At 35.4% G+C, this 12,892-nt stretch overlaps 1 protein-coding gene across 3 annotated transcripts in view; it reads right to left on the reverse strand.

Annotated features, from left to right (window-relative positions):
- Positions 1–12,892, reverse strand: part of NEDD4 (NEDD4 E3 ubiquitin protein ligase) — a 146,432-nt gene that overhangs the window by 75,559 nt on the left and 57,981 nt on the right. Inside the window, exon 1 of one of the 3 annotated variants that reach the window (XM_082388005.1) lies at positions 8,725–12,863. The exons of the other annotated variants lie outside the window; for them this stretch is intronic. The gene's annotated coding sequence lies outside the window, so the exon portion shown is untranslated. Of the gene's footprint in view, positions 1–8,724; positions 12,864–12,892 lie in introns of those variants that run through there. 3 annotated transcript variants of the gene reach the window in all.

Raw genomic sequence — 12,892 nt, forward strand, 5'->3', positions numbered from 1 at the left:
ACAATGGACCATTACTGAGCCATAAAAAGAAATGAAATTGAGTTATCTGTAGGGAGGTGGATGGACTTACAGGCTGTCAGACAGAGTGAAGTAAATCAGAAGGAGAAAAACAAATACTGTATGCTAACACATATATAAGGAATCTAAAAAAAAAAATGGTTCTGATGAATCAGAGGCAGGACAGGAATAAAGATGCCAACATAGAGAATGGACTTGAGGACATGGGGAGGGGGAAGGGTAAGCTGGGACGAAGTTAGACAGTAGCACTGACATATATACAGTACCAAATGTAAAAGAGATAGCTAGTGGGAAGCAGCTGCATAGCCCAGGGAGATCAGTTTGGTGCTTTGTGACCACCTAGAGGGGTGGGATAGGGAGGGTGGGAGGGAGATGCAAGAGGGAGGGGATATGGGAATATATGTATATATATACACCTGATTTTCTTTGTTAATACAGGAGAAACTAACATAACATTATAAAGCAATTATACTCCTATAAAGATGTTAAAAAGAAAAAAAAGAATCTATCACCTTATGGCTAGAAGCTGACTCTATCAATGACATAAGATGAGTAAGGCTATCTCTTATGAGTCAATAATTTCAATGAAGGATAAAAAAAAATAGGGTCACCTTTTTTTGAACTACCGATTATTGCATAAGAAGTGGCTTGTGGCCCACTTAGAGGACTTTCCAGATTCTAATGCTCTCCTCCTGTTAATTTGCTGTATAATTCTTATTTATTTCTGTCTTTCTTTTGAATATCTTAGTCTTGATGTAGTTTTGTCCCCAAGAATATACATAATCGAAATTGAGTATAAATGAAAAGAATTGTGCTTTAATTTTTAATATGGCTTTGGAAAAACCATATTCAGTTGAAAAATATATCATGATCTTTAATTTAGAGTCTTAGGAAGAAGTGTTTCCCTAGATTTCTAGTCTGTATTTTTGCATTACTTTAAAAAAAAAAAGTTTGTTTATTTATTTAGCTGTGCCGGGTCTTAGTTGCAGAACACGGGATCTTAGTTGCCACATGTGGGATCTTTAGCTGCAGCATGTGGGATCTAGTTCCCTGACCCGGGATTGAACCCGGGCCCCCTGCATTGGGAGCGCTGAGTCTTAGCCACTGGACCACCAGGGAAGTCCCTGCATTACTTTTTAAAATGTTCTTTTCATGAATTTACTATTACTTAACTGTTAACCTGGATTCTTAGATTTATATATGATTCAGATTGTACATATATAAAACAATTATTATTATGTTATGCACTGTGTCACTTTTTAGTTTACAGCACACCTTCATAAACTCTCACAACAATATTATAAGGCAGATAATAATAGCCACTTTTTACTGAGCACCAACTATTTGCCAAACAGATATCAAATTTCCAGTCCTCAAAATAACTTCGCCAAGTTTCGTACACTTCATGTTCCCTAAACATGAAATTAAGACGCAGAGAAGCTTTAAGAGGAATTAATACAGCTAAATCACTATAGAGCACATTTTCACTCTACCGGGGAATGAGGAAGATAGGTATCCCAGCTCAATGAAGATTTGTGGCGATTAAGGTGGAGGTAAGGTGTAGTTAGGTGATCAGTTCTAAGTCCTAACTCTAACCTTACTTTTAGGTTCCTGAATACAGCCTCAATTACATTGGTAACAAATGTATTATCAAAAATTGTCTGATTAAAGACACAGAAAATCCTATGCTAAATAATTGGCACGCTTAGCCCCAAAGTGAAATGAAGCTCATAACATAGATGAAGAATTAGATAGACACATGTTAAAGGAGAAGAATCCATCTTGAGTTATGTCAACACTAAAATGACCTAGATGACTTAGAAAGAGATCCAGTCAAAACAGTTTAGAACTATTGTTAATTTTGTTAAGTGTGATAATTGAATGGTACTTTTGTATATTTAAAAGGTCCTTCTCCATTACAGATACACTCTGAAGTATTTACGGGTAAAATTACATGTTGTATGGGATTTACTTAAAAAAACTTACAGAAAAAAAGGAGGGAAGGATGTGGAAGCAACCTAAATGTCCATCAACAGAGGAATGGATAAAGAATATGTGGTACATATATACAATGGAACATTACTCAGCCATAAAAAAGAACGAAATAATGCCATTTACAGTGACATGGATGGACCTAGAGATTGTCATACTGAGTTAAGTCAGACAGAGAAAGACAAATATCATATGACATCACTTATATGTGGACTCTAAAGAAATGGTACAAAGGAACCTATCTACAAAATAGAAATTGAGTCACAGATGCAGAAAACAAACTTGTGGTTACCGGGGGGAGGAATAAATTGGGAGATTGGGATTGACATATACACACTACTATATATAAAATAGATAACTAATAAGAACTTGCTGAATAGCACAGGAAACTCTATTCAATACTCTAATGACCTATGTGGGAAAAGAATCTAAAGAAGAGTGGCTATATGGGTATGTCTAACTGACTAACTTTGCTGTACAGCAGAAACTAACACAACATTGTAAATCAACTATACTCCAATAAAAAAAAATAATTAAAAAAAAAGGATGGGAAAAGACGGATGACCTGATGGACAAAATGTTGGTAATTACTGAAATTGGGAATTCACTGGGGGCTCACACGGGGGGATCACTGCATTATTCTTTCCACTTTTGTGTGTGTTTGAAATTTTCCACAATAAAAAGTTTTAAAATATTAGGGAAAAAAAGACACAGCTTCCAACGATTTAGGTAGTTTATAATAGTTATTGAAGGAAAAGAACATAGTGAAACTCAAAGAGTTGCAGGAGGTAGAAACACACAGTATGTGTTATTTGATCAATAAAATTAATCAGAAAGAAGAAAGTAATTATAAGTGTTGGGTCACAAATCAGAAGAATAGAAAAAGAAAAGTTTCAGAGATAAACTGGTTCTCTAGAAATAGGTTTAAATAATCCCTGAACCTCACTTTCACTCAACAATGGCAAGCAAACAGGACTTGATCAGGACTTCTTCAGAGAGTAAAAGTTAGTCATCAGATTGCAGTCAGCCCAAGTGGAAACTTTCCTTTAGACAACTCTTTTTTTGTTCTGTATGATGCTATTTTTACTAAAATAAGCTTCCCCAAGCAGCTTTATTTATCCCGTAGATTCCCCCTATTGTAGTGCGAAATGAATTCCTCTTGGTTAGAAATGTAGAAAAGGGCTTTAGAGTACATAACAGAGCTGAGTAAGTACGTAAGTAATATGATATTTACTAGACTTACGATCCTGACTACATGATTTTAACTTTTCTGAGCTTGTTCTCTTATTTCTAATGTGGAGATAATCACTATCTCAGAGTTTTTTGAAATGTGGTATATAACATATGCTGACTGATTTAAACTTTTACAGATATCGGGTTAAGAGTTTAAAAAAGAATATATCAGGATTCTGTCCAAGTTAAAACAATCAGAGATGAGGTTTCAGGTTCTAGTGTGACAGTAAGCATACAATGTTCTTCTCCATTAGGGGGTCATTTTGGTCTCCTCTTCCTTCTCCCCTGTACTCAAACACAGTTTTAACAGGTCTATCCTCTTTCTCAGAGGACAGGCACACACATTTACATTTAAATATATTGCCAAGAATGTAAAAGGTTGGGAGATGTGTTAAGGAAACGACATATTCTTTTATAAAGGATGTTTAAATTTGGTCTTTCTACGAGCATCTTCAGTTCTAGAATATACACACTGTATTTCAGACAATAGGTATTAAAATCAGGTACCTTACTGACTATATTAATTAAATTATAATCAGTACCTTAAGAATTTGGTAAGTAAATATCACTTTTAAGGCATGGTTTACCTTGAACTAACTCAGTTTCAGAACCTATGAAAGAAATCACCTCCATTTCTAGTTTATCACTAACCAGGGCTATAAAACATAACTGGGCAATCGTTGCAAGTTTCTCCTCTGGAGAAACAAACTGACCTTTGAGAAAAGACCTCCAGATACTGACAGTTAGAAGTCTCCCTACAATGAAGTGTACCATTTGAAAAGCCCCACACAATTACAGAGCCTCCAGATAACTTCATAGTGACTCACTCTCAAATAGGAATAGACAGCCAAGGTTCACCAGCCACCTGGAGGACAATGTCTAATAACAAAGAGGAACAAACAACAACAACAGCAAAGTGGCCCACAGGAACCCGAGACAATGTAGGACCCATAACAAAACTTAAAAGAAAAAGCCTTAAGTAAAATATTCTCAGAGAGATAAGAGATTACACTTATAAAACAAGAATAAGAATAGGGAATCATCAAAAAACAAGACAGAACTTGAGAAATTAAAATAACCACAATTTTAAAATTAAAGAGAAGAAAAAACTGGGGGAAATCTTCCAGAAAGTAGAATAAGGAGGCAAAGAAACAGAAACAGGAGAGAAAAGTAAATTATAAGATCAATCTGGGAGGTGCAAACTTTGGCTAACAGGAATTCTGGGAAGAGAGAACACAGAGAAAAAGGCAGAAAGGAAATCTTCAAAGAAAAAAACACCTGATTTTTAAAACAGGCACATGTGTCATCTTGATAAAAATTTAAATTAGTTAAAAATTATATAGACGATCACATAGCTCAGAGTTTAGGCATTCACCTGCCTGAAGTAGGTATACGGACATTATGATATACTATTTTATACTGTTCTCTGGTTCTTTTTTTAAATGGATAATGCTGTCTTCTCATCTAGATTAGAAACTCTTCAAAGCCAGGAATAATATTTGCCACTCGCAGCAGGCACATATTCTATTTCTGATAAATACTTGTTAAACTCATTTGCTTTGAAGATGACTCGAGTTTGCGTTAAGCTCTGTGACTCCTTAAGAGGGTTCAGTCTTTCAGTCTTGGTACAAAAGGTAAAGGTCATTCTTAGCTAAAACAGTTACTTGAAACTCCAGGAACAACACTGAGAAGCCAGCTCTTACATCAAGTCTGAAATGAAGTCATTTTATTAAACAATGATAAACTTAAAGCCAGTCAAATGGCCTTTGTTTAAATACCCTTAAAACTTTTGGCCCATTCAATCTTTTCAGAAAACTTGATCTGAGCCTCTACCCAGACACATAGTTCTACGGTACTAGTTAGTGGAATATGTAGGCTATGAATCAGACTCCACTGTGGAAACTAATCCTTGAGTCACAATCATAATATTCCATTGGCATCCACCCCAGGGACAAGGTATTCATTTAAGAGTGCCACTCTTTCATGCAGAGGATGAAGCATCAAGAAGCTTCCACTCATCATTACAGTCATCCCTCAAATATCCTAGTTTGGTTATCTGTGCAAGGCTGTCTGGTTGCCCTCATCTAGATTCTACAGTCGTCTCTACCCCATTCCAAAGGGCTCCCTTGGCTTCAGTCATTAATTTAATAAATACTTTATTGTCTATTTTGAGCTAAGCACTGTTCTAGGTACTGAGGATATAGCGGTGAATAAGACAAAAAGTCCCTGATTTAGGGAATTACATTCTAGTAAATTAGAGCCCAGAAAAGATTACCCATTTGCTTAATCCCTTCTCTAGAACTCAATCAATTCTGGAAAATTTATCAATACATTTGCCTGCCTGCCTGCCTGCCTATCTATCTCCCTATCTTTAACTTCTTTCTTGCTATGCTTCCTTTTTCTCATTGCTTACCTGAAATGTTTAATGTCTTATTAGGCTCCCTGAATTTAGGCTAAGCCACAAGCAGCCATGAAGACCACAAAAACCCAGCTACCAATAAAATGTCTTCAACTGCTCCAACGGAAGAACAGTTCCTAAGATTTTCATATACTGATTTATGCTTGAGAATGGATATATACTTTTAAGTAGCATTACAAAGTTACACATAAAGGATTTTTAAACTTTCTCCTTATAGATCTATCGAAAGGATAGCTCATAAGTAAGCATTAATTATAGACGGTGTTTCATTTCATTACATAAGCCAATGTAAGATTCAAATATTCTCAGTAGTACCCTAAACTGGCACTGCTAGAGGAAAGTATATTGGAAAGATTGAAAGTGTTCACAAAGAGGAAGATAGAAGCTATTGCTTGAGTAAGCCAGAATAGTTAAGAAAAATACATTTCCACTGCATATTTTTCAAATCTCATGCTGAGAGGGGAAAAAGTTAATGCAGGCAACAATTTCAAAAACAACACAAACCAGAATTACAGCCATAATGAATTTAAGAGATTTCTTTAAGTAGAACTGCATGCCTTATAGACCAATATTTTTAACTTCTTAAATGAAACTAAAATGTAATCCTAGAAGATTTAATAGTCACAATTCTGCAAGAGTCATACTAAAGTTCTTTTGTGAGACAGGCAGACAATCTTGCTCTTGAATGTTTGTTGGTCTTAACAATCTCTTCTGCATCACATGGTCTCAATCAATAACTAGTCTAAATGTCCAAGTGGATTTAAAACTCCTTGCAAATTATTTTAGCCCTGGCCACAGCATACCTATGGTTCTTCTTTATGTAAAAGTGGAAGAGGGACTCACTGGATACTTCAACTATGAATTGTATTACTTTTCTCATTTAAAAAAATTGTCTTCAGCCTTGCTTCTCAAAGTGTGTTTGAGGAATTAGCAGCATTGGTATGACCTGGGAGCATGTTAGAAATACGGAACCCTGAGGCCCCATCCCAGACCTACTGAACCAAAATCTGCCTTTTAACAAGATCTCTAGGAGATGTACACATACATGAAAATTTGAAAATCAGTAGTCCAAATGACAACTTAATAAGCCATTGTCCAGTTGCAATCCTTAAAGCATTAGAAGGCAGCTTACCAACAAATATTTGAAAGAGAAAAAAAAGGAAGTAGTCCTAGGAACTTCCCTGGTGGTACAGTGGTTAAGAATCCGCTAGCCAATGCAGGGGACATGGATTCAATCCCTGGTCCAGGAAGATCCCACATGCCACGGAGCAACTAAGCCCGTGCACCACAACTACTGAAGCCCACGCGCCCTAGAGCCTGCGAGCCACAACTACTGGGCCCATGTGCTGCAACTACTGAAGCCCATGCACCTAGAGCCCATGCTCCACAACAAGAGAAGCCACTGCAATAAGAAGCCCGTGCACTGCAACGAAGAGTAGCCCCAGCTCGCCACAGCTAGAGAAAGCCCGCGCGCAGCAACAAAGACCCAACACAGCCAAAATAAATAAATAAAAAGAGCTATTTCATTAAAAAAAGGAAGTAGTCCTAGATAACATTATTTTAGCTATATCATAAAATGTTATACTCAGCTTTTGTAAGAGGGATGAAAGATAAAAATTCAGTTAAGAATGTTTCTGTACTTAATGAACATAAAGACATTGTCCATTGTACCACCAATATCCTTGATGTAAACTTCTTGCTTGGTAATATTTCGTCTATTAAGGTAAATCACAAAATGTTTCACAGTGTTATGGTTTTTATCTTAGATGTAATACATCTAATTCAAGAGAAGGCATGATCTCCACCACACCCCCCTGCCAAGATATCCTAGAACCCTGACTAGAAACATCATGGGATCTCTTGGTCAAGGTATTCTTTGTTATGACCCATCCATGAATTGGGCTACAAGGTATATAAACATGCTAGCTGCTTGCCTTTCCAAGTTCTCAGATCTGCTCTAGTTATATTTAAAAAGTTTTGTGAAATCTCAGCAAAGGTAAAATTGCTTTCCAACAACTGCTGCTATGTTGAGAATCTCCCCCCAGATATCTCACTAAACCAGGGCACATCGGCTCACCTCTTGTTTACAGGCTATCTCTAAATGTTGGTCTTCACCTGACCATAGTCTTCCAGTCTCCCACTTGGCCAACAAAGAATACCGAACCACACACTTGAGCAAGACTTCAGGAATTTTGTGTATATGCTGACAAGATCATTGGATGCCCTTCTCAGCACTCATTCACTCCTGCTAACCACCCTCCTGACCTCAACACGTTGGCTGGCCACACCCAGGGACTCTGCCAAGCCCCTTCTGCCCACACAGCCTCCGGTCCTGGCTTCTCCTAGTTCATCCTGTTCCCTGTCACCCATAACATAAAGGGAGAGTGGATCTAGAAGGGCCAGGCCTCACAACAGGTAGCACACGGTGGGCTCCATATGCTGGAAGAAGCTGGTGACAGCAAGACAGAGGTGCCTCTTCTCCGAGTCGTTTCTAGGAATAGGCCTTAAATCCTGAACTGTTTTCTACCTGGAAGCTCTATTTTTGTTTTGTCTTATTTTTGGTGGTAGGGAGGGGGAGGAGAACGTTAGGATAATGCTGCTCGCCACGAGTTGTGACTACTCATAGGTGGTTTCACGCTTTCACTCCTAATTTTTTGTTCCCTTCATTTCATATTGCTCAGTCTCCATTTCAGTTTTCACTGCCGATGCTCATTTATTCTTTACTTCTAAGGTGAAAGAACAGAGAGCTACAGACCTTTTCTCCTCCTAGAGAACAGGCTGCAATATCCTTGTGGACAGTTTGTCTTATGCAATTATAACCACATAATACCATGTCTTCTATATAATAACCATTAAATATATACCTTGCCTACACTAACTCATGACTATTTTCATGACATTGAGCAAACAAGCTTTGCCTGCTGTTTTTGCTTCCTCACCTGTTTCATTCTTTCTTCAACCAGGCTTTTACACTATGCTCCTGAGCCTACTTTTACTAAAGTCACCAAGGACCTCTTACATTCAATGGATACCTAAATTCCATGGCACTGTACGCTGCTCACCTTGAACTTTCCCTTCCCTTGGCTTTCAGGCCTCCAAGCTCTCCTGGCCTCTCTGCTCCTCCGGTGGCTCTTTCTTGGTCTCCTTTTTATCTCTTTTTCCACTGTTTCTCCAAAGTTGGTAGTCCCCAGAATTCTGATTTATCACTCCTTCCATCTCACTTTCATGCTTTTTTCAGTTCATCCTTACCTAAGTCTTTGACTAGACTCATGACTCCCAAGCTACATTTCCAGCTCTCACTTCTCTCCTGAGTCCTGAGCCCATATCTCCAACTACCCTACTTGACAGCAGTACTACCAGGGCAGCTTCTCAGTACAGAAACTTAATGACGCATGGTTTTTTCTTTGCCCTCCCAATCTGGCCCCTTCTCCTGAATTCCCTATCTTAGTTCATGATGTCACTATTCACCTGGCCATCCAAGTTAAGAAAACTTTAATTCACTTATAATCCATGGTGTCATAAGAAATTATCATCTAAAAACATAAAAGTGAGCACGTCACACTCTCAAATAATGACTTCCATTGCCTAACTATTATTGTTAGCAGGAGACACACTGCTTTCTTTCAGCATGAGGTGCTCCATGCCATGGGACTCCCACCCACTGCCAGCGTATCATCTCCTCCCACATCCCTGGACTCCCTGTGCTCGAGTCACACTGTATCTTTCTCACATTCTCATATACAGCTCTATTTTAGTACATCACACTTTAGACTGAATTTTTTTTTATCTACCAGTGTGTCTCTAACTAGAATGGGAGTTGCCCCAAGTAGAAACTGTGCTTCGGTATCTTTTATTCCCAGAGCTTGAGTCAGTGACTGGCAAACAGTAGGCACTCAAACATGTGCCAGATGAATGAATTAAAGACACATCTACAGAGAAATACAAAGTATTACTGAAGCAAACAATTCACCTCCCTGAACCACCCTGAAATTAATATTTTAGCTCTTCAGTCCTAAGAAATGTACATATACATGCACACACCTCTCACCAGGTTTCTAAAACTGGTCATTAACATTGTTGCATTACAGTTTTAGGGTCAATACTTATAAACTATATTGATTTTTATAGGAAAGATTAAGTGTTCAAAATAAATTTAACCAAATGTCTCTAAATATTCTGCTAAAGTTAATAAAATAAGGACTAAGAAAATAATGGAACACTAAAAATAGTATATATTTAAAACAGTTATTTTGGGAAGAACAACTAAATATATTATTGAAATATAAATTCTTGACATTAGTTTTAAAGGCTTTGAAATAATTGAAACATAGTTTTTTAAAGTTCTTCTACACTAGGCTTAAGCAATTTACCTACCCAGGATTAAATAACAGAAAATAAACAAAAACGTTTATAATAAAAAGAAAAATGTAAAGTCAAAATTTCTGATAAAAGCATGCATATACATGAAGTATGGAAGACATATACAAGCTTAGGCAAATGCTAAGGTATTTTAAATAATAGGGCAATGAAATTTCTGAGCATCCTAACAATACAGGAAATTAAAAAACAATAGATAGGGAAAAATAAAATAATAATAGAGTAAACTAACTATTGCACAGATTTTAGAAATCTGAATGGTAATTTCTGTAACTGTATAAAAACCATCTTAGCTCCTTAACCTATCTCTTGATCGAGCTGACAATACACACAATGTTAAAATATCAAATATCTACTTTCAGATCAAAAGTCATTATAAAGCCTTTACAAAAGTAATATTGTCTCTCAAAAAATATATATAATAAATATATGCCAGTTATTGTTATGCTTTTTGAAGGCAATAAGTGAAATCAACATTATTATGTGGAATACAAAGTCTCATCTTCATCCCAAGTTGTAAACAACACACAGAACCCCAGTCACAGATACAGGTAAAAGTTCTCACTAAATTTTAAAAATTAGCCAGTAATGAGCTGTTGATTATAGAGAGCTAGAAACTGGATACTATTCTCCTAGAGACTGGTAGCTAAACACAGAAGAAAAGAATCTGTAGACCTCTCAGTGCTTTAGAAACCAGGGTCCCTGACCAAAGCAGTGATTTAATTTCATGGCTGCTGGGTACAGATAGCTGACATTACTAAATGCTACTCTAATATCAACTTGTTAAATGTGAATCCAGACTCAGCATATCAGAATACTAACCCAGACTAACTGGAGTCATGGGAAATATTTTGGGAGCTGTTTATTTATAAATGAGTTACAATATACCACTATAATTAGATTAATATATAATTATTGATAAACACAGGATTATTTCTAAAACCCCATTATTGTTGTCACTGCTATGTTTAGAAAAAACAACATTACTATTTTCCTCTTAAAACAAGCCCTTGATTTACCACTAAACAATTAGATCAATTTAGATCCAGTATGTGTTAAATGTAATGGTCCTATATTGTTTACAATTCTTGTATAAACAGTTGTTTAATAAACATTAAAAGGAGGAACAATTTAAAGCTCTCCAGCAAATGACACACTTCTGAACTATTTTATAATCCAATAATCTATCAAAAAAAATAGAATCTGCAGAAAGCTAGGCATTTGGCTGTCACAAAAAAATATTTAAGTTAGCTTATCTAATTTTAAATAAAGCCAATAAAAGTGTATCTTTTAGCCATGCAAAAGGCAGTCACACTTTTTAAAAAAAACATTAAAAATACCATTTTTTCAAAAGCATCAACAACAACAAACTATAATATTACCACAAAATCAACTATTTAAAGGATATTTCTAGAAATATTTCTATGTTAATTTTTCCTGTCAGGTTAATTATTTCATTAAATGTAAAATCAATTTACAAGGTACATGTCATACAATTAGCAAACTATTAATGTATTTCTTCATAGTATCACTGAATTGCTTTTTTTTAGAAGACAAGACAACTGAATGGATTATAATCTCCTAAGAGCTGGTGTTTTAAAAGTTTTGTAAATGGAATTAATAATTCTAAAACATACATCAGAATTTGAAATGTGATCTTTATTCATCCTCAGTAAAGTAGCTGCTTATATTAACATCTGGGCATTGGATAACAAGAATTATATTTATCAGACTTCAAAAGAGAAAACAAACCAGCAATTACTTAATATTTTATTTGCCCAGAGTGTTAAAAGAATCTTTAATATTGAGTGATATTGTTATACAAACACAGATAAACAGATAAGTCTTTTTCCCCAAAACTATTATGTACTGTCATCTAGAATTGGTTTAGTCAGAAACATTTTTTTCATTTCCAGAAATCTGGCAAGATCTTCCAAATACAGAAATTTTTAAAATCTATTTAAGTTCAAAACACTTAAAATACTTTGGAAAGGCCAAATTACATTAAAAAACTGTTTTGGTTAAGATTCACTAGAGTTAAATTACTAATATAATAAAGCAAAATTACCAAAATAACAAATTAATTGGGTAATTAGAGAATTATGGAAAATACCTAGCAATTGAAACCAAATTTAAAAATACAAAATTTAGAATTCAATATTGTTGAGTGAGTTACATTTTAGAAGGCACACTTAACTGGTAGCTAAAGAAAAATAGGGTGGAAACAAAATTCCTGTGGTTAAGGGTATATACAAATGCAGATAACATTTATTTTTCCTCTGCTTTAAACATTCAGCATAACAGTTTTTAATCGATGATCAAATAAATATATGTATTTTAAAGAAACATTTTCTCTATGTTCATTTATAAGAAGATTTTCACATTTTTATGTAGACTTTTTACTGTTTAATACTTTGAGTGGCTTTCTATATTTTACTTTTTTTCACAATGCTTAAGGAGGGGAGAATACTAAATGAGCATTTTTGAAAGTAGGAATAAAATACGGAGTTAGACATTAAAATACCATGCCACTTGAGGGGAAAACATACGAAAGCAAAATGTTATCAAATAAATTATTATTTATAGCTTGTTTTTATGCTACAGAAATGTTTTATGGCTTAAATCACTTTGGAAAGTTTTTTTTAATACATATTTTCTACATTGATAAAATAACAAATAGAGTGAAAAACTACTGGGCATTTTTTCAGATTTACAAATATAAAGTTCATGACTACACAGTGCTTGCTAGCTAAGGACCAAGAAAATATATAAAGCTGCCAAGTTATAATAAATTTTAACCAAATATTTCATAGAGCCATGCTAGTATAAAATAACATTTACCAAGACCAAAGG

This window comes from Balaenoptera borealis (genome assembly GCF_965194805.1).
Source record: "Balaenoptera borealis genome assembly, chromosome: 3".
In the NCBI taxonomy this organism is placed as follows: Eukaryota; Metazoa; Chordata; class Mammalia; order Artiodactyla; family Balaenopteridae; genus Balaenoptera; species Balaenoptera borealis.